General features: G+C 41.1%; 1 pseudogene; it reads left to right on the top strand.

Moving 5' to 3' along the window:
- Positions 1 to 117: 117 nt before the first annotated feature.
- Positions 118 to 26,496, top strand: LOC131675627 (RNA 3'-terminal phosphate cyclase-like; annotated as a pseudogene).

Here is a 26,496-nt window from a genome sequence, read left to right as displayed (position 1 = left end):
GAAGCGAGATGGCTGTATTTAGTAAAAAAATTCAAAGGAGAAAAAGCAAAAAAACGCAAATACCAGCCATCTGGATCAGAAAGAAAACCCGAAGTGACCTGGGAATTGTATAATGAGATGTGTTGGCTTGATCCATATCTGAGTCATGAACCGCAAATTTCTTCAGACGATGTGGAGTTTATAACAAAATCAGAAATCACCGATAAATTTTGTCGGAAACGAAAAGTAGATGATGGCGATGACTTACAAAAAGCCATTGATGAAAGCGTAAAATTGATGAAAATAATACAAAATAATGTAGCAACTACGAAGACTGATCGAATGCCAGAAAGTATTCTTTAATAATGAATAACCTATCTGTGAAAAATGTTTTACATTCAAAGCCATTTGAAGAAGAAAAACTTAACGTGAAAATGAAATTCACCATTCAGTACATCATGCAAAATGATTTTCGTCGCTACGTACCAGTAGCTTTTCGTGTTGTCAATCTCAATTTGGAAAATATGAGAAGTCATAATTTCATTCTGTGGTTTTCCAACGAGAATGAAGGTATAATTGACATTGACATCAATATAATCAGCCATAGATTAGTATTAAAAAAGATAATGGAAGAAATTAATACAATTGGAGGAAGCACATGTAGAGTCCTGGGCACGATTGAGGACGATAATCGCATATCAAATAATGCTACAATAAATAGATGGTCTTTGCATCAAAGCAATTTATACCGCAGTCTGTGGCCAACTCACCTGAATGTAATCAATCATTAAAATAATAAAACTCGACGGTAGTCTCGGTGAAGGAGGAGGTCAAGTGCTACGAATTTCATTATGTTTGAGTGCACTCTATAAAATTCCTATTGAGATTAGCAACATAAGAGCAGGTCGTCCAAAACCAGGTTTGTCAGCTCAGCATCTTGAAGGAGTCAAATTATTAAAAGAAATGTATAACGCTGAAGTGCATGGAGCTGCAATAGGCTCAACCTGCTTAACTTTCATACCAAGAGACCTTTCTTAATAAAAAACAAGAATTTATAGTAGACACCAGAACAGCTGGACATAGACATAGTAAGTATAGACCGTCAGTCTCTTTGATATGCCGACGCTCCAGAGTAGAAAGAGAGAGAACGAGCCGAGTGTGCACGTCTGTCTCTTACTAATGGAGTCACGCGGGCTCGCCTCGCTCGAGTGTACGTTTGGCGCGCTCAGCCGTGCAGTTCAAAAGCGAATATGGAAAACAAATTTTTTTATGTATGCGTTGATCGTTTAAAAACACGCTTGTCTAATAGTTGAAGACAAAATGTAATGTACTTTTTTTCAGTTATATCATCAATTTGTTTCGTGATGAAAACGCGCTGCAATATATGTGAACATGAAAGGTATGCAGTGGAAAGTTGACAAAGGATGCGTATTACATTTTATAAAATATTTTTACACCAGTTAAATTATGAGTTAGCTATGGTCAAATAGTTAATCGATAACTTTAATCCCAAGTACATTAGGCTAAGCCCCCTCCCCTGCCGACAAGTTTATATAATACTTCCAATACTAATGTAACGTATGCAACGGTAGCTATGCCGTTTAAGGCGTCGCATCTTTTTGCACTCGCGCATTAGAATCGTGGGTTCAAGCCCCTCTCAGAAATTTTTTTTTATTTCTAAGTAAATATGTCAACGTTGCGTTTTTATTTATTTTTTATTTTAATCAATGCACGACTAATTAATGGTATAATTTAATTTATTTCAAGCTATTGCACGAATGACCTTATTTTGAACTGCGTGTTTCGTGCTGTTGATCACAACCCATTTTATTCTCTATTGTCAATATTTCTTATTGCTACATGATTTAAGAAAAAAAAGATATGTATTTATGACATAATAATTTTATGTCGTTTCCATCGCATCCCTGTAGTACGTATACTATTTTATAGCACTCATATATACATTTATATTATATTCGTTTTATGTCAATCAATCACTCAATATAATTAATCGTAATCCCAAGTACGTCAGGTTCAGTCTTTACGCCAACGAATATGTATATACTTCCAATACAAATCTATCATATGCAGTGGTAGATGTGCAAGTTAAGGCATCGGAACTTTTTGCACACACACACTTGAGTTCTGGGTTTGAATCTCCATTTACGCACATTTTTTTTATAAATAAATATTGGTGTCTATTATTATTATTATTATTACTATTATTACTATTGTTGTTGTTGTTATTATGATTATTATTATTTTGTTGTTCTGTTAATATTTGCGTTATATTTTTTTCGATCAACACATTTGAGCTATTTTTCTTTATAACTTACTTTATGTATCGTAAGCTACGGAAAGATATATTCTACTAACAGTCGAGCCACCGTACCTTTTATCATTATCATTTTTATTTAAACAATGTTCTGTTTAACTACATAAATTGTTATGAATGTCAATCAGCTCCACATTTTAAAATGATAAATTACATTTGTGATAAATTCTTGTTTTTCTTTTCTTGAAACAGCTTCATCGCAATATAATAAATATAATAAATTGGCAAATTTATTGATGTTATGTACGAAAAAAAATTTCATTATTCAAAACATAAAACATTTATTATTAATATTAAGAAAGCATGCTATGAACACAATGGATTTTTTAACACGGTAAAATATTATTTACAGTGATAGTACTTTTAAAAAACAAACACCACTGCCCCTAAACACCTTTGAATAATAAAAGTTTATTCAATCTCATTCTTATTCTTTCTTTTTTTTCATCGTCTGTTGAAGCTGCATAATGCAGACGAATTTCAAGATATTTTTTTGCAATTATTTTTATTAGTTGCGTGCGATGGTCTGATAAAATTTCTTGTTCAAAAACGTGTTCATTTTGATTGAAAATACTGTTTGGTAACACATGCATTGTCTTTAACGTCATTTTTTCTAACACGTTCTCTTCAGTTACAGAGATTTGTAATCTGAAGATTCTCTCAGCAATTCGGCAAATCTCTATAACATCCAACGAAGCAGAAATTAATTTGCCATAGCATTTGCGTCGTTGTAATTTTGATATTAGCAAAACTTTATCTTTTGTAGTTTCATTGAAATCTTCTTCTACTTCCAATTGTTTACAACAAGTTACGCACGAAATTTTTTTTTTAACTATTTTTACGACACTGCCTGATATGTAGGCAACTATATCGTTAACATACTCGCTTAAATGAATATCATCAAGAAGATCAAAAATGGTCTGAAGTTCAATAGTATTGATTTCTATTGGGTCTTCATCTTTTTTTTTAGTGTTGACATCTACTCTCGCAAGTATTGTGTCATCGCGCGGCGTACAGTTAGCCGATAAAGGAACAGTAATACTAACGTGCGCAAGTAACTTGCGATATGCCCCTTTGAATTGCCTAGCGGTAGGATTATTGTTAAATCCTCCGAATCTTCTAATGCACGAAAAAAAAGTTTCTAAATGATCCTGTGACAGTTTGTACGTTAACAGAAAGTGAAACTTTGAGTATGTTGTAAATAAATCTTCTGCGATAGCTAGTACATTTCTCAATCCAGTAATTAATCCTAAGAAACCAGTATGTTGTTTAGTTTTCAGAATGGGTGTACCGTTAATTGTCAACAACTGTAAGTATTTTACAAGTTCGTTAACCTTGCTTTTTTTTCGTGCAAATTACTTCGCGATAAGGCATGCTTTCGAGGATCTTTGTTATAAACATTTCTTGAATTTAAAATATCGAAAGCATCATTAATGTTCTGACAAAATGTACTAGTTGCAGCAGAGTTTTCGAATTGTTTCATTTGCAAATCTTCACGACAAAAATCCAGTGCTTTCGCAACGCTAGTGCTGAGTGTTTGTGCAGCAATATTCACTTTCATTATTTCATTATTGAAATATATATGTTTTTTCCGCAGTTTTGTTGCAGGGTGCATTAGCTCTCTTTCTTGTACTTCTTGTAGTAACTTAATATATTGAAACGAGATTATATCACCGTTATCATCGATAAGGTCATGTTTTGATAGAGTATTGCGAGCCAATTTTAATGCATGACACGAATCCAGCATTGCATAAATCTTTATAGTTTTCCCATTATGAGTGTAGTTAAAACAAATCTCAGACGTACTTTTTCTCATACTAGTTCCGAGATTTTCGACCATACTTATATTCGATGAAACTCCGTCAAATGTTATATTTTTTATTTCTATATTATTGTGAAAACAAGCATTCAACACTTCCTTCAATAATTTTTCTTTGCCCTTCCCATCGGAGCTTTTGATTAAATAGTACGAGAGCGGTATCTTAAAATGACTATTCAATGCAACCAGCATGAATACCAACGCGCTATTGGCTTTTGATTCTTTTGATTGCTCGTCCAAAGAAATTTTGCTCGTTCCATAATTAACAAATCCAATCGACTTTTTCGTAGCTGCATCCCACTCTATTTTTTGACGAATTGCCATTTCATCACACGTTAAATTAAAAACAATATGTCTATCTTTCTTTTTAGCTTCTTCCACTAATCTTTGTACACTGGCTATAGCTTCGAATGATATTCCAGCCTCGACATTATACTGTCTCAAATAACTTCTAAGAGTTGACAAAGACGGTAAAAGGTTTCCAAAATGTTTATTCAAAAAGGTATACGCACTCGGTGAATAAAAATGTAAGTTCAGTGCAAAATTGCGCAATTCTTCAGGATACGTTTTGTACCTTTTACCTTGTAATATATTTGAAAGTAAAGTTTGCACTCCATTTGGTAATGTCTACAAACGAAACAACAATTAGCCTCTATTCTTCCAATTTGATACAAAAAAAATTATAAAAATAAAATTAAGTGAAGCGAGAGCAGCATAATATTGTTAACGACAGTTGCAGAGAAATCAAGATAGTAATTAAATATAACAATGTAAAGTAAAAACGTACTTTTATGAACTCTTCACTACGCATGTTTAAACAATGTTTGGCTTTCATTGCCGCTTTAAGCTCTTTAAAAGTTTTCACAGAGTTTGTATAATTTCTCTGTAAATTCTTTTTAGCCTGCCTTGCATTTTTTATATAATCTACAAAAAATTGCCACTTTTCTTCGCTAACAAAATCTTGCCGGTCGTAGTACATACATTTAGAGCCAAAAGTTAATCTAATTTGTTTATTAGTATTTGCCTCTTTCACACTGCTATCAGCGTTGTCTATGGATCTATTGAAAACAATTGTTTCGGATAAACTTAACACTGATTTATATTGTAAACAACTTTTCCATGAGGAAATTTTAATAACGGCAAAACAAACCTTTCCCTTTCGTCGCTATAATCGTTATCAAAACTATCAATGCTGTTTGACGATACATTATTATTATCAGTCTTATCTCTTTTGACTGGAGGTTCTTCTTGCAGGCATGTATCTTCAATCACAATTGACAGTCTACAAATTTAATAAAATTCATAAAAATATACTATTTGCATAATTAATATATTCGGTACAGCGCGTAATGCTCTTATTCGAGTTAAAAGTAATTGTTAGTTCAATTGAGTGATATTTACATGAAATTTAATTATTATATTGAATAATATAATTGTTCATAATACCTTTTCCTAGCATATGCAATTCTTTCATTTTCATCACAATTGAGCTCATTGTTAATATAACTACGAGTATGCAGAATTCCATTTTGTGTACTCAATTCTTGCAAATTGGCTTGCAGTGAGGAACTATAAACAAATTAATGAATATTATATACGTATAAACAAATGAAGAATCTCTCAATAATGAATTATTATTAAATAAAATATCAATATTGTAAAAAACAAAATATTACAGAAAAGATACAAACCAATAAGGAAAAAAAAGAAAAATAACGATTTGTCAATAAGTATAATATATTGTACTCAACAAAGATTTACTTAGAAAAAGTTTTGTTATTGTAATCACACGTGCTTGCACGAGTACTCATAGCAATCGCTTGTACATTTTATTACAATACAAATTGGAATATCACTTTTTATGAAGTACGTTGTGCGAAAGCTATTTATTTATAATCTAACTACAAATATGTGGAAACTTACACTAAAAGTTTCTCATATGTATAGTTCTACATAACAATTATTGTTGTCAATTATCATGTCGCAGTGTTCAAGTAGAAAGCAGAATCGCGGAACGGTTAAAAAATCTTTCATTGTTGCTACAAGATCGAGATTTTTTTTCGTACAATATTGTACAATATGCACTACCAGAAAAATTCGGGGTCACGAGTTTCGTATAAATGAATTATATTTGTTGTCTTACACATACAAACGAACTATTATGTCTCATAATAGAATAATTGAAAAAAATACACTATAGTCAATGCCACCACCGTATTAATATGTTCTGATAATGTTAAAACCCATACCTTGAACTTGCGACAGTTTCACACGTGTTTGTAACGTCTTCAAGAATGTAGCTGTTTCCAGGATAATTTATTGTCGTACTGTAGTTACAACTTTTAGATTGTACAATTGAAGTCCTGTTGAAAAAATAATATTTTATATAGATATATGAAGAGTCGCACTATTATCAATGGCACCGACGATATCCAATAAAATATTAACGTTTTTAATTTCAATAAATTTTCAGAACATCTAAGAAGGTGAAAATAAAAATATTTAAAAATACTTCTCCTGGAGAAATAGTATATCGTGCTCAAGCGATATAAAAAATTTTTTGTTTTATGAGCTCTCTGTAAGATATTATTAACAACTTTTTATAGTTTAAAGTACGAGTAGTACGAATTTAAAGTTCGATGTAAGTTCGTCTGATTGTTCTATTTCGAGTTGATAGTTACCTATGTAAATTCCGCGAGGGTTTGATGTTAATCCCTCTTTCCCACAGAGTATGAATTAATTCACTGAATTAATTCTTGAATTAACGCAAAGAATTAATATAAAAATAATTTTCTAAGAACAGAAAATTATTTCTTAATTAATACATGAAATATTACAAAGAAATATTCTAAAATTCTATTAAAAATAATTCAGGTAATGATTCCTGTAAAAATAAACTGTAACAGGCTGTCGTTTAGTCGGTAATCTCCTAAAAGTGCCCGTACTCTAACTATATGAAGCCTTGTTATCTATGCGCTCGATGCGCATTAACCTACCTTGCCTAGGAGTGCGCCTGCGCAGAGTCTCTTCAAAGTTCCGAGTTGGGTTCCCCCAACTCGCCACTTGGCGACGTTGTCGCTGCTTGCTCGTAGCGCTCGTGCGGCCGCTATCGGAACCTAAATTGTGGATTCCCGCCTAACGTTTCGCACACTTCGTGCTGCGTTACCGGCGAATTCGAATACCAATGTAAACAATGCGAGGCGCGACCTTCGGACAAGGGAATGACGAAATAACGACTAATAAATTCGTTTACACGGAACAAAGGGTGATTTATTTACTCAAATCAATTACACGGAGGGTATGCCGAGAGACTGACGCGCGCACGCGTGAATGACAATACACGCTAATCGAGAGAGAGAGAAAAAAACCGCGATTGCCGCGAACTACCTGCTCGCACGCAATATATCTATTCTTCGCGCTCGCTGCGCGGATTCGCACGCCAAATTAACAACAATTAGAAACAGGGAAGGTGCACCTACCGCAACGACGGCGTGGATACGGTGGCCAACCGTATCCGAATAACACGTAGTTATTAAACTGCTCCGCTGTTCTGCCTCTAATGCTGTCACCGCTGTTGTTGTTGCCGCTACTGTTGCTGCTGTTACTGGTGTTGCTGCTGCTGCAGTTGCTGTTGCCGCTGTTGCTGCTGCTGCTGCAGATGCTGCTGTCGCCCACACTCACCCGCGCAAATCACAGTCTCAGTCAGTGGCAAAACAAAACGAGAAAACTCGGAACGGATGGAGGTTAGGCGCACGGATTGACTGAGTATCACAGTCGTACTGGCGCTCGGATCCTCCCCTCCCGGTCGTTGCCCCTTACGCGCTCTCTCTCTCTCGCGAACCGAACGCGGCTCACCTCGCTTAACCGCTAATTCCATCGCGCGAGTCAAACGATTTTCGGTAATCGTTGCAGCCCCCTCCTAGCTTCGAACTACCGGATCGAACTACCCTATTGACTCGCGACCCCAAGGATAGGATTGGGGAAGGAGAGGAACCAACACATCCTATTCTCAACAAATACTTTATTTGCCCATCCCGGGCCACCACCCCCCCACGTCATTTGCCGGAGCCCCCTGGCGCCTTATGCCTTGGGTAGCGCCAGTGCTCCGACTTGTTGGGGCACTTTGACGTGGTCGTGATCCCGGGATGGCCGCAGATATAGCAGCCTCTTCCCGGTCGCCTGACGAGGCTGGGTTCCGCCCCATGGCCCTGGCTTCCTGCCGGTTGTTGGGGCGGCGTGGCTGCTGACGCCGGGGCGGCGATGAATGTAACGCCGCCCATCGTGGCGGATGTGCGTCCCCCCTCGGTTCGCACCACCACGGTAGGGACGGAAAACGACCCGTCCACGCGGACCACGAATTCCTGCCCGGCGCCGGGGGCCCCCGACGCTCTCTTGTGTTGAGCCTTGGTCGGGGGCTTGGCTGGAGCCCTGGCCGCATCCCTGCTCGTCGGGGCCGCCGGTGGCAACACTGCCGGCGGGCCCGCGGCCTCTGGGGACTCCAGCCCCCGGTCAACGCGCTGGAGGGCCTCTCCGTAGGCCCTCTGCCGCCGGACTACAGGAGCCCACTCCCCCAGCAGTTCCTGGGCACCTCGGAAGTCGAGGAACTCTCCCAGGTGCGCATGCACCTGGCGCTGGAGTTCCCCGACGAACTCCCAGGCATTCTCGAGCTCCTGGAGGCCCAATCTCACGTGCCTCCAGGTGTTCTCGAGACCCACCTGCTGGGGGACTCGTGGGTGGGTGCAGACCCAGTGCTGGCTGCCGCAGGCCTCCCTTGGCCCGGGGCACTGGGTCGAGCTCTCCACCGTGGACGCGCTCGACCCTTGGGTCTGCGTACCCTGGTCTTGCGTGGACTGTGACCGACGACCCTCTTCGGATGGGCCGTCGGTCTGGGTGGATACTTCCCGGGTCGAGGGCTTGGATGCCTGGGCCCTCATACCTTCCCGGAGGAAGTCATCCACCCGCTGGCGAGAGCGGCCCTCGCGAGCGGCCGTCTCGACCTGGGCCCGGATGAAGCGACGTAAATCGCCGATCAGCCGATCGGCGCCCGGGCCCAATCCCAGGTCGAGCAGCAGCTGGGTTGCCGTCTCGAGGGCCTCCTCACTGATGACCAGCTTCCTCTCCATCTGTAAAAGAGAAGAAGTGGGGTCAAGGGATTTCTCAGGCTCAGCCCTTAACCTACCCGTCGCCGTGTAATGCTCGACGCTATTCTTTACGAGGACGTCCCGGTCCCCGGCGCTTTCCTCGCGAGCATGGCCCATTTGCGGGGGCAGCTGGCAGCACCACCTTCCGCACGTGCTGGGCGGTTCTACGTGGTCTGCCCCTTCCCTTTACCGCATTGCCATCCAGGTCGTCTCCACCTGGTTCTCGAGGTTCGCACGCGGGGTTTTTGCGCGGCCTACCTCGGCCACGCTTAACCGGCGCCTCGATCGATACTTCCGGAGCCGCCGCGGGTTTGTCACGCTCGTTCGAGGGGGCTGCATTCGCGACGCGTTCGCATATCGGATCCTCGCTGGATCCCTCGATCTTCGCTGGCGGGTCGCCTACGCCCTCCTCCTCGTCCAGCGGTGCTGAGTCCCCGCCTCCTGGTTCCTCGTCGTCCTCATCAGAGTATGGGCCGAAATAGGGCCTGAGATCCTTGGCGTGGATCAGCTCGGGCAACTCCTCCTGCTGGTTACCTAGGCGGTAGGTATTCGTCCCGCATACCTCCAAAATCACGTAGGGACCAGCGTATTTCGGTGCCAACTTCGCCGAAACGCCCTGAGCTGCGGAAGACAAGATGCGGTTCCGCTTCCACACCCAGTCCCCAACCCTAAAGTCGGCCTGACGTCTTCTCCGGTTGTAGTAGACCGCCTGACGAGCCGCCTCCTCCCTGGACTTAGAGCCAGCGCGTTCCCACAAGTTTGGTAACTGGCGCATGTGCTCGCCCCATTCGGTCAGTTCTTGGCCCTCGGAAGCTTCCCGAGCCAACTGATCCTGGGCCCTTCTAAAGGTCGAGGGGGGAGTAGGCTGTCTACCGAAGACCAGCATGGCCGGGCTATACCCTGTCGCGCTGTGAGTTGCCGAGTTCAACGCAAAGTTGAACTCAGGCAGGTGCTCGTCCCAGCTCTTATGGTCCCGCTCCACGTACGATATGAGCATGGCCTTGAGGGTTCGGTTCACTCGCTCCGTGGGGTTTGCCTGTGGGTGGTAAACTGGGGCAAGGGCGCGCTGGATGCCGTTCCTCGACAGGTAGGCATCGACCTCTTGATTTTTAAATTCGGTCCCGTTGTCCGAAAGAAAAATCTCTGGCGCCCCAAACCTGGTGACCACCCTCTCGTGCAATTCCCGTACGATGGTCCTTCCGTTGGCCTTGCGCACGGGCACGCACTCCACCCACCGAGTGAACAGGTCTAAAAAGACCAAAATATACTCGAACCCTCGTGAGCTCTTTGGGAAGGGGCCAGTGATGTCACTGGCCACCACCTGCCAGGGTCGCGAGACCTCTCGACGACCCATCAGCCCGCAAGGCGGCCTTTGCTCTGCCTTGCATTGCTGACATACCGGGCAACTCCGCACGTACTCTCTGACCTGATCGTACATCTTTGGCCAGAAATACAGGTGCCTAGCCCGGGAGAACGTTCGTTCTCTCCCCTGGTGTCCCGCTGCTGGCGCATCGTGCACCTCCTCAAGTACTTGATACCTCTTCTCGGCAGGAACCACTAGCTTCCAGGCTTCCTCGTTGTCTATGGACCCTTCGCTCTCCTCAGTTGGATGGTAATGATACAGTCTCCCACCCACTACCTTCCAGGTAGGCTGAGAATGTGGGTCCTGGCATACCTCCCTGTATCTCTGAAGGTACTAGGCATCGGCAGTTTCCGGCAGATGAGTCATGGCACCCACTTCTACCACCCCCTCCTCATAGGCCCTAGATAAAGCGTCTGGCACCACGTTGAGGTCTCCTTTTCGATACTCTATATCGAACACGTGCCCTTGTAATGCTAACGCCCAACGCGCTAGCCTTCCTGTAGGATTCCTCATACTGTGGAGCCACTTAAGGCAACTATGATCGGTGATGACTTTGAAGTGGTGCCCTTCAACATAAGGCCGGAACTTGCCGATCGCCCATACTACCGCCAGGCATTCTCGTTCGGAGACTGTATAATTCCTCTCCGCACTGTTTAAGGAGCGGCTGGCGTACTCGATTACGCGCTCCTGTCCATCGACTTCTTGCGTCAATACCGCGCCTATCCCACTATCGCTCGCGTCCGTTTGTAACACGAACTGCGCGCTGGGATCCGGCGACTGCAAGATCGGTGCCGAGACCATTGCATCTCGCAACCGTTCGAACGCCTGTTCCTGTTCCTGCTGCCAAGCAAACGGGACACTCTTCTTCGTCAGGCGGTTTATCGGTTCAGCGATGGTTGCGAAGTCGGGTATGAAGCGACGATACCACGACATCATCCCCATGAATCGCTTCACCTGTCTGATCGTCCGTGGTACTGGGTACTCTATGATGGGCTTGATCTTCTCTGGATCTGGCCTTACCCCTTCACGGTTTACCAGGACCCCCAGGTACTTGACTTCCGACTTACAGAAGTGGCTTTTGGTCTTATTCACAGTGAGGCCCGCACCCAGGATTCGTTGTAAAACCAATCCCAGGTGTCGCTTGTGCTCCTCAAAAGACGGCGAGATAATAATCACGTCGTCGAGGTACGCAAAAGCGAAAGGATCTAAATCCGGGCCAATCACTCTGTCCATCAACCTCTGGAAGGTCGCGCCGGCGTAGGACAATCCGAAGGGCATTCTCTTGAACTGAAAATGCCCCAGGCCGGGGACTGTAAACGCCGTAATGGGGCGCGACTCCTTTTTAAGAGGTATCTGGTGGTACGCGCTACTCAAGTCCAGTGTCGAGATGAACTTAGCATCTCTGATCCTTCGTAGGATGTCACTCATGAAGGGTAATGGGTAGGCGTCTGGCTTGGTTACTGCGTTTACCTTCTGGTAATTTACGCAGAACCGATATTTGCCGTCTGCCTTCTTAACCATCACCACTGGACTTGACCACCCGCTGGCTGCTGGTTCAATGACGTCGTTGTCCAGCATGGCCTTGACCAGCGCGTGCATTTCGTCTCGCACCCTGTCGGAGACCGGGTAGTATTTCTGTTTACAGGGTCGAGCGTCTCCGATGTCTATCTCATGCTCGACCCCCACAGCACAGCCTAAACACTCGCCTCCGTCTGGAATTAATCCATCGACGAGGCTAGCCACTTCTTGACGCTGTGCTTCCGTGGCTTCTACCAGGCCTACGGGTGCGAGGCACGACGTACCAGTGACGCTTGCCACTTCTAACGGTACCGCCACTTTGGCTTTCGCCAAGTACAGCTGGTCCGTGTCAGGGTTCAGGTTGGCGCTGAATTCCCTCACGAAGTTCGCGCCGACGTAGCAGTCATCCGACAGCAATGGCGTTATAGCGACCCTTACATCTTTTGTGATTCCCCCTACTGTGAAGGGGAAAATCACATGACCCAAGATGGGACATGGGCGACCGTCAGCGAGCTTCGCTTCTCCCGCTCGCGTGACGTCCAGGCCCAGCCCCATATCAGATGCCAACCTAAGCCCGAGTTGACCCATTACCGTTGATGAGGCCCCGGTGTCGTAGAGTGCCCTTAATTTATAGGCACCTATTCCCACCTGAAGCCACCACCTGGTCTCATCCTCGGGTCTGTACCTGCGGGGAGCTTTCGCCGCCTCTCTCCCCTCTATGAACGGGAGGCTTTCACGGCTCTTCTTGCCTTGGGCAGCCGCTACTCGCGTCGACGTGCTCTCGCCCGCAGGTGTCTGGGTCGCCGGCGTATCCTCCGGAGCGTCAGGTGGTCTCCTGGAGCTTTTGGGTCTGGTGGTCTCCTCTCCGGCCCACTCAAACCCCTGCTCCACCACCTGAATCCGGCCTCCGTACCCTTCGAGGATACAAAATGCCCGGTTACCCAGATCAGGCATCGGTTCGGTCGCTGTCGCTTCTAACGCCGCTGCACTGCTGGATCTCGTGGGGTCCGATACCCCTGTCGAGACCTCCTTGAACCCTGAGGTCGTTGACGGGCCCCTGCCACGTTCAAACGACCTGCGACGAGAGGTCACCTTTACTGGGGACGCGGAGGGGACCTCCGTCCTCCGCTTCCCTGCCCGTTTCCCTTGTTGCAATCCGGGCAGTACCTTCTGGTAAAGCCCAGTTTGCCACAAGACGAGCACTTGATGGGTTGGGAGTAATCTATCTTCCTCCGCTGACCCTCTCGTCGCTGGCCAGGAGACCCTGGGGGGGTTTTATTCCTCCCCTTCTCTTGTGGCCGGCCTCTCGGCCGCCTGGGAGAGTTAGCCTTCCTCTCCTTAAAGTACCGGTCCATATCGCGCCGCAGGGTCGCAATTTGCGACGACAGATCCTCAATGGGGTCTGTTGCCTGCGTTGCAGCGATGGTGGGCCGGTCCTCGGGTCTCTTGGCCGGGGTTTTAACCGGCGACTCGGGTTGCCGCTGCTCCCTACCCCGAGACTTGCTGGATATGGCCGCCGTTCGGGGTCCTGCCCGGGGCGGTGGTGCCTTAGCTGACACCCCCATGTGCTCGGGGTATAACGTGGACGTTGGCTCCAACCTGGTCCTCGGGCGCTCGTCGTCCCGCAAAGCGGTTTCGATCTCGGTCGCCCGGGCGTGAAACTCGTCCACGTTGGAGAACGCGTTCCTTCGCAGTTGCATCCGGATGGCGGGTAGGAGATTTGCATATAACAAATCTAACTGCCTCTGCTCTGGTAACGGCGGACGCAGCTGGGCTAACATGAAGAGAAGGTGGCAGGCATATTCTCGTACCAGCTCTCCTTTCTCCTGGTACCGAGCTTGGGCCTCTTGCAGCAACCTCTGTTGCTGAAGCTCACTCGACCCAAACCAACGTCGAGCGCCTGCCACGAAGTCGGCGTAGTTTCTCCATTTAAGCTTGTTAAGCTCGTACCAGGTCCTCGCAACGCCTTCGAGGAGCTCTGATACCGAGCACAAGATTTCGCCGTCCGTTAGCCCAGACCCCGCGCGTAGATCTTCTAGCCTAGACAAGAAGGTATCTACGCACTCTGAAGCCGTACCAGAGTATCGCAGCTTCCACCCTCTCACAATCCTACCCGCGTCCCGAGTCGCGTAGTACCCCGACGCCGCGTTGGCGTCGTACCAGGCAGATCCTTCAGGGATCATCTGCTCTTCTTCAGCGTCGGAGTCTCTTGGACCTCTTCTCGGTGGCTGCTCCGTCCTTGAAGGCACCTGCCTTTGGGGAGCCGCTCGAGGTTCGCCAGGGGTCGGTCGCTGGGGTTCCGGGGTACTACCTGGTACCCTTGGGTCGTAGTGGCACGTGTACGTGGACTGGAAGTCCACGGTCCTCCGGGGCCGCTCTGGTATGACCGTTCGTCGGTTGGTGGGGTCCCTGCTTCTAAACTGCTGGAACTCCACCTGCAGAGCGGTCAACTGGTCGCTCCACCGAGCGCATACCTGGTCGTGCTTTTCCAGCATCTCCAATATGCGGTTTATCCCGACCCGGTTGCACTCGATTTCCTCCTTTAGTCGCTCGGTCACGCAGCGCTCTTCCTCTTCTTCTGGAGGTTGTAGCTCCGCGTTCTCGAAGCGACGGGCTCTTCGCCTATCCGGCGATCTGGTGGAGCCCTTGTGCTCACTACCGACCCCCTCCGTGGGCCCCTTGACCTCGCCGGTCCCCCCTTCCTCTGCGGGCTCTCGCTCCCCCATCTCGCTCTGGCTCTCCTCTTCCAAGTTCTCGTAGACGGCGAGAGTCCGCGTCAGGTTCGCCTCCACCGCCTCATCCCTATATAGCAGCATGAGTGGGTGGGCGACAAGATCCTCGGCGTCGGCTGCTTCCAACTCCCGTCGCTTGGTTTCCAGCCACCTCTCTCGGCTCCGTCGCCTGCGTTGTGTGGCCTCCCTATCCAACGCCGCTCCTTGGAAGTCTAGGTCGATGTACTCGCCTAGCAACCAATATGCTAATCGGACTGCCTGCATCAGCCTGGGACCATCTGTGCGCAACTCCAGTTGCGTCAGGTATCTGTCCAGCTGTGTCGAAGGCAGTTCCGAAGCCCACCGAGTTATCGCGTCGGCGGTATCCTCCATAACGCTTATGTTAGGGCGTAGGTGACGGTTGAGGTTAGTTTTCGTACTCGACCGCTACCGCCTCCTATCGCCCAAGGCGCGAGCGGGGTGTTGCGATTTTTATCGCCAACTACCCAGTTACGCCTTTATTTACAAGGCAACGATACGCGTGGCTTGTGGGTGTGTGCAGGTATCGCGCAGTCTAAGGAAGTACTAACTTCCGCTTCGCAGCTACCTGCCTATAGGTGGAGGCTAACTGTTTGTTAGGTCCACCGGGTTAGTTGGTCTAACCCTACACACACCCTAATTGCGCGCTTTGCTGGTACTGTCGCTCGGTGACTAACCCCCACTTTACTACTTTAATGTGTAATGAAACACTTAAAAAAGCAAAAAGTTAACCTAAATACAATTAGTCACCTTTTGTTTTCAAGTTAGAGCGACTACGGATGTCTCTTCGACCCCTGGGGTTAGTGTGCTCTCGGCTCACAAAAGCAGTTATTATTGGGTCGGAGAGGCGTCTTTCCCCTACCGCAGAGCACGTACCGAACGAGCCACGCGTTATTTTACCCGCTCGCACCTTATTACGCACGCGCGCAAACGTCTCTCTCTCGCGCGCGTTGCTCTCTTTTTTTTTTCGTGTGTGAGTCCTAATTCTAGTTGGGCGCCATGTAACAGGCTGTCGTTTAGTCGGTAATCTCCTAAAAGTGCCCGTACTCTAACTATATGAAGCCTTGTTATCTATGCGCTCGATGCGCATTAACCTACCTTGCCTAGGAGTGCGCCTGCGCAGAGTCTCTTCAAAGTTCCGAGTTGGGTTCCCCCAACTCGCCACTTGGCGACGTTGTCGCTGCTTGCTCGTAGCGCTCGTGCGGCCGCTATCGGAACCTAAATTGTGGATTCCCGCCTAACGTTTCGCACACTTCGTGCTGCGTTACCGGCGAATTCGAATACCAATGTAAACAATGCGAGGCGCGACCTTCGGACAAGGGAATGACGAAATAACGACTAATAAATTCGTTTACACGGAACAAAGGGTGATTTATTTACTCAAATCAATTACACGGAGGGTATGCCGAGAGACTGACGCGCGCACGCGTGAATGACAATACACGCTAATCGAGAGAGAGAGAAAAAAACCGCGATTGCCGCGAACTACCTGCTCGCACGCAATATATCTATTCTTCGCGCTCGCTGCGCGGATTCGCACGCCAAATTAACAACAATTAGAAACAGGGAAGGTGCACCTACCGCAACGACGGCGTGGATACGGTGGCCAACCGTATCCGAATAACACGTAGTTATTAAACTGCTCCGCTGTTCTGCCTCTAATGCTGTCACCGCTGTTGTTGTTGCCGCTACTGTTGCTGCTGTTACTGGTGTTGCTGCTGCTGCAGTTGCTGTTGCCGCTGTTGCTGCTGCTGCTGCAGATGCTGCTGTCGCCCACACTCACCCGCGCAAATCACAGTCTCAGTCAGTGGCAAAACAAAACGAGAAAACTCGGAACGGATGGAGGTTAGGCGCACGGATTGACTGAGTATCACAGTCGTACTGGCGCTCGGATCCTCCCCTCCCGGTCGTTGCCCCTTACGCGCTCTCTCTCTCTCGCGAACCGAACGCGGCTCACCTCGCTTAACCGCTAATTCCATCGCGCGAGTCAAACGATTTGCGGTAATCGTTGCAAAACAAATTAATACATGAATTAATTTAAAAAGGATTTTGAAAGGAACCATGATTAATTTACAACATAAAACTAAAATTATATCTTGAAATAATTTAAAACTATTTCCAAATTATTTCGTGATATGATTTTTGTAAAAATACATAAATTAAATCATTCATTAATGTTGAATTAATCCAAGAAATATTATAGGTTTTAATCTCGAAATTAACGCAACAAATGATTCTGAATTCATTTAAAATTAATTCTTAAATTATATGAAAATGCAAAATTTCGATTCACCCGAATTATTTCAGAAAATAATTCAAAATTATTTCTGAATTAATTCGTGATATGATTTTTGTACAAATATACACATTAATTCACGGATTAATGTTGAATTAGTCCAAGAAAAATTATAAGTTTAAAGTTACAAATTAACGCAAGATATAATTATAAATTATTTATTTTGTTACGAGTGCATCTTTCGAATAGTTCTTATTCGAATATGTATCCGCTGCAACATTAATTTGTATATGTTGTTTGTTTATGTTTGTGATAGAAAACACAGAATAGTTAGTTAACACTTGGTTATCTGTTTGTAAACACTTTTTAAAATTAATAAAGTAAAGTCTAAGTCTTTAAGTTTAAACGTAACAATACATTAATTCTTGCATTATATTAAAATGGAAAATTTTGATTTACCTGAATTATTTCAGAAATTTTTTTTTTTTTTTTTTTTTTAATTCCTATCTTATTTACAATCTGCCCTTAAACAGTAAGTAAATGATATAATTACAATATAATCAATTGGTTACAAAAAAATATTGTTTATATTACATGGAGGTACTTTTCCATTGATCAGTACCTGTGCTTCAATACAACGCTTATTTAGGTATGAATAAACGGTGTTTTATATTTTTTGAACCTAGAAATTATTGGTGTAGTGTGCATTAAATTCTTTGCTAGTTGATTTGGGTGTTCCATTATCCTGTTAGTATATTTTCGGGAAGCTGCTATGATCTCTTCTTTCACAGTATTTATATTGACGTCTTTTCTTATGTATTCATTTGTGACAAACCATGGCGCTTCGGTAATAGATCTTAGTGTTTTGTTTTGAAATCTTTCTATTATATCTATGTTTGATTTTGAAGCTGTACCCCATAGTTGTATGCCGTATGTCCATACTGGTTTAATTATGGACTTATATATGAGAAGCTTATTTTTCATTGAAAGTTTAGATTTTCTTCCTAGTAGCCAGTAATATTTTCTTATCTGTAGGTTGAGTTGCTTTCGTTTTGTCCATATGTGGTCTCGCCACGTTAATCTACGATCAAGATGCATTCCAAGGTATTTTGCTTTATCTCCTTGTGGAATTTGTTGATTATTAATAAATACTGGCGGACAAGATCCTTTTTTTTTTGTATAGGTTACTTGGATTGACTTTGTTTCATTTATTGTTATTCTCCATTCGTCAAACCAGCTCACCGCTTTTTCCAGGTATTTCTGCATATTTTGAGAGGCTGTTTTTTCATTAGCATTCGATATTAATATGGCTGTATCGTCTGCGTATGTGGCGATATTAACATTTTCCTTGGTTGGAAAATCATGAATGTATATTAAATATAATATAGGACCGAGAACGCTTCCTTGCGGTACACCGGCTTTAATTTGGTATAATTTAGTTGTTTCATTTTTTATTCTTACTTTAAATGTTCTAGCGCTCAAATACGATTTTAATAATAGGTAGAGATTTTTCGGTATAATTTTATTAAGTTTATATAGTAGTCCTTTATGCCATACTTTATCAAAAGCTTGTGCTACATCTAGAAATACTGCATTACAATATTCGTTATTTTCAAAAGTGTTTATTATTTTATTAGTTACTCTATTTATTTGTTCGATTGTAGCGTGGTTATTGCGAAAACCAAACTGATGTTCAGGTATAATATTCTGCTCCGTTAATATTTTATTTAATCTTTTAATTATTACTTTTTCACAAATTTTAGATAATGTAGTCAATAGGCTGATTGGTCTATACGACGTGACGTGCTGGGGCTGTTTACCCGGTTTTGGTATGAGTATTATTGTTGCTATTTTCCATTCAGCAGGAAAGTAGTGTAAGTGGAGTATTGAATTTATCACGATAGTTATATATCTCACTGCTTTTATTGGGAGTTCTTTTAGTAATTTTGCACCTATATTATCGTGTCCGGGGCTCTTTTTATTTTTTAAATTACGTATTATGTGGTTTATTTCTTTTACTTTAATATTTTTTATTGGATCGTTATTACTATTGTTGTATTGCTCGGTATTTAATAAGTTTTGTTCTTCTGCTTCTGTTATTTTTCGTTGTGAGGGATTGAAAACATTTTGGAGATGTTTAGCAAATGTGTTAGCTTTTTCAATATTTGTTCTAGCCCAAGTCATATCATTTTTTAATATAGGTGGAGAAAATATTTGTGGTTGTTTTATTTTTTTAGTTGCTTTCCAGAGCGAATAGTCAGTTGCCTCAGTTGCAGTTAGGTTAGTTAGATAATTATTTATATTTTCATTTTTTTCGTCATATAAAAGTTTTTTGAGTTCTTTAATAGACCGATTATATTTTGTTTTATCCGTTGGTAGTCTAGTCTGCTGCCATATTTTTCTCAGCTTTCTTTTTTCTCTTATTTTATCTGACACTATATTGGAATTTTGTTTTTTATTTTGTTTTATCGAGTACTTGGGGGTTGCATTTTCAATAGCTATATAGATATTGTTATTTAAATTTTTAATCGCGGTATCTATGTCCTGTTCGGTTTTTAAAGGTATATTACATGTTATTTTGTCATTTATTATTGCGCGGTACAAATCCCAATTTGTTTTTTTATCATACATAGAGCTATTTTTTTGGTTTATTTCTACTTTTGAATTTAGGTTTAAAATAACTGGGGAATGATCTGAGGTTAAGTCAAGGCATGTTTCAGCTGTTAGATGTTTAGAGCATAGGCCTTTTATTATAGCAAAGTCTATTAAATCCGGTAATTTATTTATATCCGAGGGCCAGTAGGTAGGTTCGCCTGTTGATATCGGCGTTAAGTTTTCTTTTTTCATCACTGTGTATAAAGTTGCTCCTTTTGGATTTGGAGTTATTGATCTTGATCCCCACCATGGATGTTTTGCGTTATAGTCTCCTCCAGCAAGGAAACGGTTTCCCAAACTGTCAAAATATTTTTTGTATTGTTCCTTTTTTATTACATGTTTTGGAGGGCAGTATAATGCAGAGAGAATAATTTGACCGTTGCTATCTGCGATCGCGACATTTGTCGCTTGTAGATAGTCATATTTATATGCTTCCATTTCGTGATGTTTGATTGTGTTTTTAATTAGTATTGCCGTACCTCCATGAGCCTTGCCATCAGGATGGTTTGTGTTATATAGTGTATATTGAGGTATTTTTAAATAGTTTTTGTTTGTGAAGTGTGTTTCCGATATTAGCATGATATCTATATTGTTGTCTATTAGAAAAGGTTTTAATTCTAAACTTCTTTGCGCTAAACCATTAGCATTCCAAATTACTATTTTTATTTTTGTGTTCATTTAATCTTATTTATGAGCGTGGTAAGCAGATTTAGCATTGTATCCATCCTGTTCATCAAATGAGTCATCATGTTTACTAGTTGATTCTCATTGTTATTGTTTACTATAGGTTGCTGTGTCTGCATTTGTTTTGATTCTTCTTGTGCTGTGTTTATATTTCCGGCTGTAGCCTGCGCATATGAAACGTTTGATCTAACGGTATTTTCTGCCCTTGTTATTTGTTTTGGTCTTAGAGTTGGAAATAATTTTTGCTGAAGTAATTTTCTTGTACTGCAGCCTTTATAACTGGCTACGTGGTTTCCTCCGCAGTTTGCGCATTTCACCTCTTTTATTTTATGTTGGATAGGACAATCCGATGTGAGGTGATTGTTTGCACATTTAACACAAACTGGCGGTTTTTGGCAGTAGTTTTTGGTATGGCCGTATTCTTGGCATCGCATGCATTGGGGAAATTCTCTTTTCTTATATGGTTCTTCGAAGTAAATTATTTGGTTCATCAGTTTGTTAATTTTGTATATTTCTTTGTTATTTACGTTGGTTTGTATTTCCACGAAAAAAATTGGCAATGGTTGTTTTGTTATTTTATTTTTAATATTATAAATTCGTATCACTTTATGGTTATGGCTCTCAATCTCTTGTTTTAAATCGTTTATGTCAACTGAAGCATGCATATTTTTCAGTACAGCTTTAAATGGTTTATCTTCTTTTTTTTGATAGGTATAGAAAACAGTTTGTTTTTTCTTTAGTTCAGCTATTGTGTTGTTAAAAAAATCCGGATTATTGATTTGAATTTTAATTTCATTATTGTTTAGAACTTTTAATGTATACTCATTTTTCGCGACGTTATTCAGAAGGTCGTTTAAAGGACTGATATTTAAAACGCCACTTACGAATATAGGTGGTGATTTTGACGGTTTAACAGCTGTTGTAGTTTCTGTTCCTTGGTTTTTGTTATGAGTTTCACTATTTTCCAGCACTTGATATCTATTATTCACCTCAACAGCTGGGCTTTCCGATATTCCCAGCCAGTATTCCTTTATACTTGTTTGCCTTTTTTTATTTGTTCGTTTATCTTCTGGACTGTCTCTTGTCCTTTTATTTTTTACCATTTTCCAAGTACTATCTTGATTTTTCTCTTCGCTGTTTTCAGCCATAATGGCTGTTTTGCGGTGAGCAGGTTGACACTTGTATATTGTATATATATATATATATATGTATGTGTTACTTTCAAAATATTTAGATTCGGTTGCGGAGAGCGCTCCGGTGCACGTCTGTACGGTACGAGCACTCGAACGGGAGTGTTTTCAGAAATTAATATAAAATTATTTCTGAATTAATTCGTGATATGATTTTTGTAAAAATGCACTAATTAATTTACGAATTAACGTACCGATAATCAAAGAAATATTATAGGTTTTAATTTCGAAATTAACGGAAGGAATGATTCTGAATTAATTCTGAATTAATTTTTGAATAAATGAAAATGCAAAATTTCGATTCACCCGAATTATTTCAGAAAATAATTCAAAATTATTTCTGAATTAATTCTTGATATGATTTTTGTAAAAATGCACTAATTAATTTACAAATTAACGTACCAATAATCCAAGAAATATTATAGGTTTTAATCTCATAAAAAAGCTTTTGTACGCATTACTGAGCATATGAAACGTTCATGAAAGTACCTACCTTACCGGCATTTACAGAACTTGAAATATTGCAGAATCAAAGTTAGATTAAAAATAAAAACGCTTTTTTAGGGTGTAGATATATGTCCAAGAATTACTCAGTTCAAATTTCACACAATTCTATAGAGTGGTTCTTTCAAAATTTGATCAAGCAGCACCAAATCTTAATTTCTTCGAGATGTTATCAGGGGCGTTTCATATCTCCTTAAGGGAATTTTAATTCAGGATTATTTAAACCCCTAGCATTGCGTTAAGCACTTCCATTTTTTATTATTATTCGTTAAAATTGAAAGAAATTCAATGTGAAAATTCGATAAGAAATCTGCTTTATGTAATATTTATAATGTATATCTAATATATATCCATTGTGACGGTAAACGTCAAATTAGCGCTAATAATATAACCTAATTGCTGCCTGCGGAGGCAGCATCTACCGGGGAGACGAAAAACGTAACGAAAGAATTCGGCACGCGAGCAGACGGAACGCGCGCGATTGAAATTGAACCAGTGAAGCTTTGACCATCAACGAGTTCGCCGGTGTGTACGAGACCAGCTGTCACTTCCCGAGTTATCGAAGCAGAATTCCGTTCGCAGAGCACCAAGACCTGAGTTCCAGAGATCGTCGCAGCCGAGGTGCCGTGCAGCTCACAAGGGCGAAGGCTTGAACCAGCAGACAAAGGCGCCATGCGCGGTGATAACGCTAGTGCGTGCGTGAGATTTCGCCATCGAGGGCGAAGCCACGTGCTTTTAAGTTCGCGACTCGCGACACAAACAAACAATAGACCTTTTCCGAGTGCGACTTATTGGTGTCATCTTCGAGCGTCCGCAAAACAAAGGTAAGCTGGCCAGCTTAATCTCGCGATTGTGGTTGCATGTATAACAATTAATTTCTCGTGTTCGAAGCGTGCATGCAATAGCTCTGTTAACAAAGAGCAGCGAGCGTCCCGACACTGTGTGTCCTCGATGAGCGAGCGCTCATGTCAACATAAACTCGCGGGCCGATCCAGTGTAATATTTGATAGACAATAAAAGATTCTGTTCGTGTTATTAAAAAGTGCTTTCGACTCGCTTATTCCATATTGCTTCCACTCATTTTCGTAGATTAGTAGATCTATTGGTTGACTGACACCTGTTTCTCCATGCTCTCCGGATTATGTATTAAGCATAGATGATTACATTCGCCCTTCAATAAACTTGCGCGAATAAAAATAATTAAACGGTAAGAAACCCCGTTACACCATATACTAGATAATATTAAAGTAAACATTAAATAAAATACTGTACGTTTATCAATTATTTTATTTCGTGTTCTTCCATAATTATATAAAATATAGCACTTTTAATAATTTTAAAAATTTTACTTATATATTCAGTAAATAATTTATTTATAGTATATCTAGTTGTGTTATATAATTTTAAATTTTTTATAATAATTCTAAAAGTAATTAGATAGTATTTTATAAAATAATTCTTGTGAAATGGATATAATCTTTTAAAATTATTTTAGTGAATCAATTCTGTATTAATTTTACGCCAGCTTTTTATTACTTAAGTATCATTTTGAAAATTAATTTTGAAACAATTCAAAACATTCTTACTGTAATGATTTCAAAATTATTATAATAATATTTCATAAAATAATTCTTCTAAAATGCATGTAATATTTGAAAATTATTTCAGTGAATCAATTCTGTATTAATTTTATGTCCGCTGTTTATTTCTTCAATATTAATTTTAAACATTAATTTTGAAACAATTCAAAATATTCTAACTGTAATAATTTCAAAACTATTACGTTAATATTTCATAAAATAATTCTTCTAAAATGCATGTAATATTTGAAAATTATTTTAGTCAATTAATGTAGTAATAATATTCGTTATATTTCTAGAGGAAAAAAAACGGACATAAAATTAATACAGAATTAATTCATTGAATTAATTCTAAAATAATTATATTATTTCATAAATTAATTTTGAATTATTTTAGAATTAATTCATGCTGTGTGGGTTTTAATCTCCTACGTTCAGGATTTGCATACTCAGAAAAATCTTCTTCAACAAAATGGTTTGAGCAAACAACTGCAGTATTTGCTACACTGATTTTTCCAAGAGCTTTCAACCAGATTTCTTTCTCTTCCTCATTTATTGGAAATCTATGAAATGCATATTATTCTTTCATGTAATACCACAATAGTTATCTACGCGATCAAACCCATATAAAATCATTTATTTGAATATAAAATTTCACCAATAATTATTGCTTTCGTAAGTACTTTTCCATTTGATGAACAACCTAAAAATAAATATTCGATAGATAAAAATATACTCACTTATGAAAGGATCTACCGTCCAAAACGCCTTGTTTTTCTTCTTTACAAATATAACAATAACGAACCATCTTTTGCGCAATGTATTAAGAATATTACATCCAACAAACAATAATCACTTAATGTGCTTGCACTACGGAACAATCGAACGTAAAGGCGCTGTGCAGTCTTCCTCGACTTTTCGATGTTTTCGGCAAGTCCCGCGCCTGTGCATGCTTTAAAACAGTAGAAAAACAAGAGGCGCAAAAAACAAAAAAGGATCGGCGGCATATTTGCTTCAATATGATGAATGAAAGAAATCATATTCATACTATGTATGAATATTCTACTATCACGCGAATACTATGTAAAACTAATAATTACTAAACATAAAATAATAAATCAAACCTCGTTTTTGTACAAATATACATTATATAATAAACGGTGGCTCCGACTGTTAGTAGAATATATCTTTCCGTAGCTTACGATACATAAAGTAAGTTATAAAGAAAAATAGCTCAAATGTGTTGATCGAAAAAAATATAACGCAAATATTAACAGAACAACAAAATAATAATAATCATAATAACAACAACAACAATAGTAATAATAGTAATAATAATAATAATAATAGACACCAATATTTATTTATAAAAAAAATGTGCGTAAATGGAGATTCAAACCCAGAACTCAAGTGTGTGTGTGCAAAAAGTTCCGATGCCTTAACTTGCACATCTACCACTGCATATGATAGATTTGTATTGGAAGTATATACATATTCGTTGGCGTAAAGACTGAACCTGACGTACTTGGGATTACGATTAATTATATTGAGTGATTGATTGACATAAAACGAATATAATATAAATGTATATATGAGTGCTATAAAATAGTATACGTACTACAGGGATGCGATGGAAACGACATAAAATTATTATGTCATAAATACATATCTTTTTTTTCTTAATTCATGTAGCAATAAGAAATATTGACAATAGAGAATAAAATGGGTTGTGATCAACAGCACGAAACACGCAGTTCAAAATAAGGTCATTCGTGCAATAGCTTGAAATAAATTAAATTATACCATTAATTAGTCGTGCATTGATTAAAATAAAAAATAAATAAAAACGCAACGTTGACATATTTACTTAGAAATAAAAAAAAATTTCTGATAGGGGCTTGAACCCACGATTCTAATGCGCGAGTGCAAAAAGATGCGACGCCTTAAACGGCATAGCTACCGTTGCATACGTTACATTAGTATTGGAAGTATTATATAAACTTGTCGGCAGGGGAGGGGGCTTAGCCTAATGTACTTGGGATTAAAGTTATCGATTAACTATTTGACCATAGCTAACTCATAATTTAACTGGTGTAAAAATATTTTATAAAATGTAATACGCATCCTTTGTCAACTTTCCACTGCATACCTTTCATGTTCACATATATTGCAGCGCGTTTTCATCACGAAACAAATTGATGATATAACTGAAAAAAAGTACATTACATTTTGTCTTCAACTATTAGACAAGCGTGTTTTTAAACGATCAACGCATACATAAAAAAATTTGTTTTCCATATTCGCTTTTGAACTGCACGGCTGAGCGCGCCAAACGTACACTCGAGCGAGGCGAGCCCGCGTGACTCCATTAGTAAGAGACAGACGTGCACACTCGGCTCGTTCTCTCTCTTTCTACTCTGGAGCGTCGGCATATCAAAGAGACTGACGGTCTATACTTACTATGTCTATGCAGCTGGATGTATTGGTTTGCTCATTCAAGTTACTTTACCTTGTGCTCTATTTTCATCTAGGGCAGCAACTTATATCCTCAAAGGAGGAACTAATGTACCTTTTGGCCCTCATATAGAGTATTTAAGTATGTTTTTAGACCTCTGTTGAACAGATTTGGTGGAAACTTTGAGCTTGATGTTTATAAGAAAAGGATATTATCCTCAAGGAAGTGGAGAAGTTCATATGCGTGTAAATGCCATTCAGATTTATCTTTTTTGTAAAGGTGTATAG

The sequence above is a fragment of the Phymastichus coffea genome, unplaced genomic scaffold (assembly GCF_024137745.1).
Source record: "Phymastichus coffea isolate CEN01 unplaced genomic scaffold, Cenicafe_Pcof_1.1 PCOF00027, whole genome shotgun sequence".
Classification (NCBI taxonomy): Eukaryota; Metazoa; Arthropoda; class Insecta; order Hymenoptera; family Eulophidae; genus Phymastichus; species Phymastichus coffea.
This window is presented reverse-complemented; position numbering and strand designations above follow the sequence as displayed.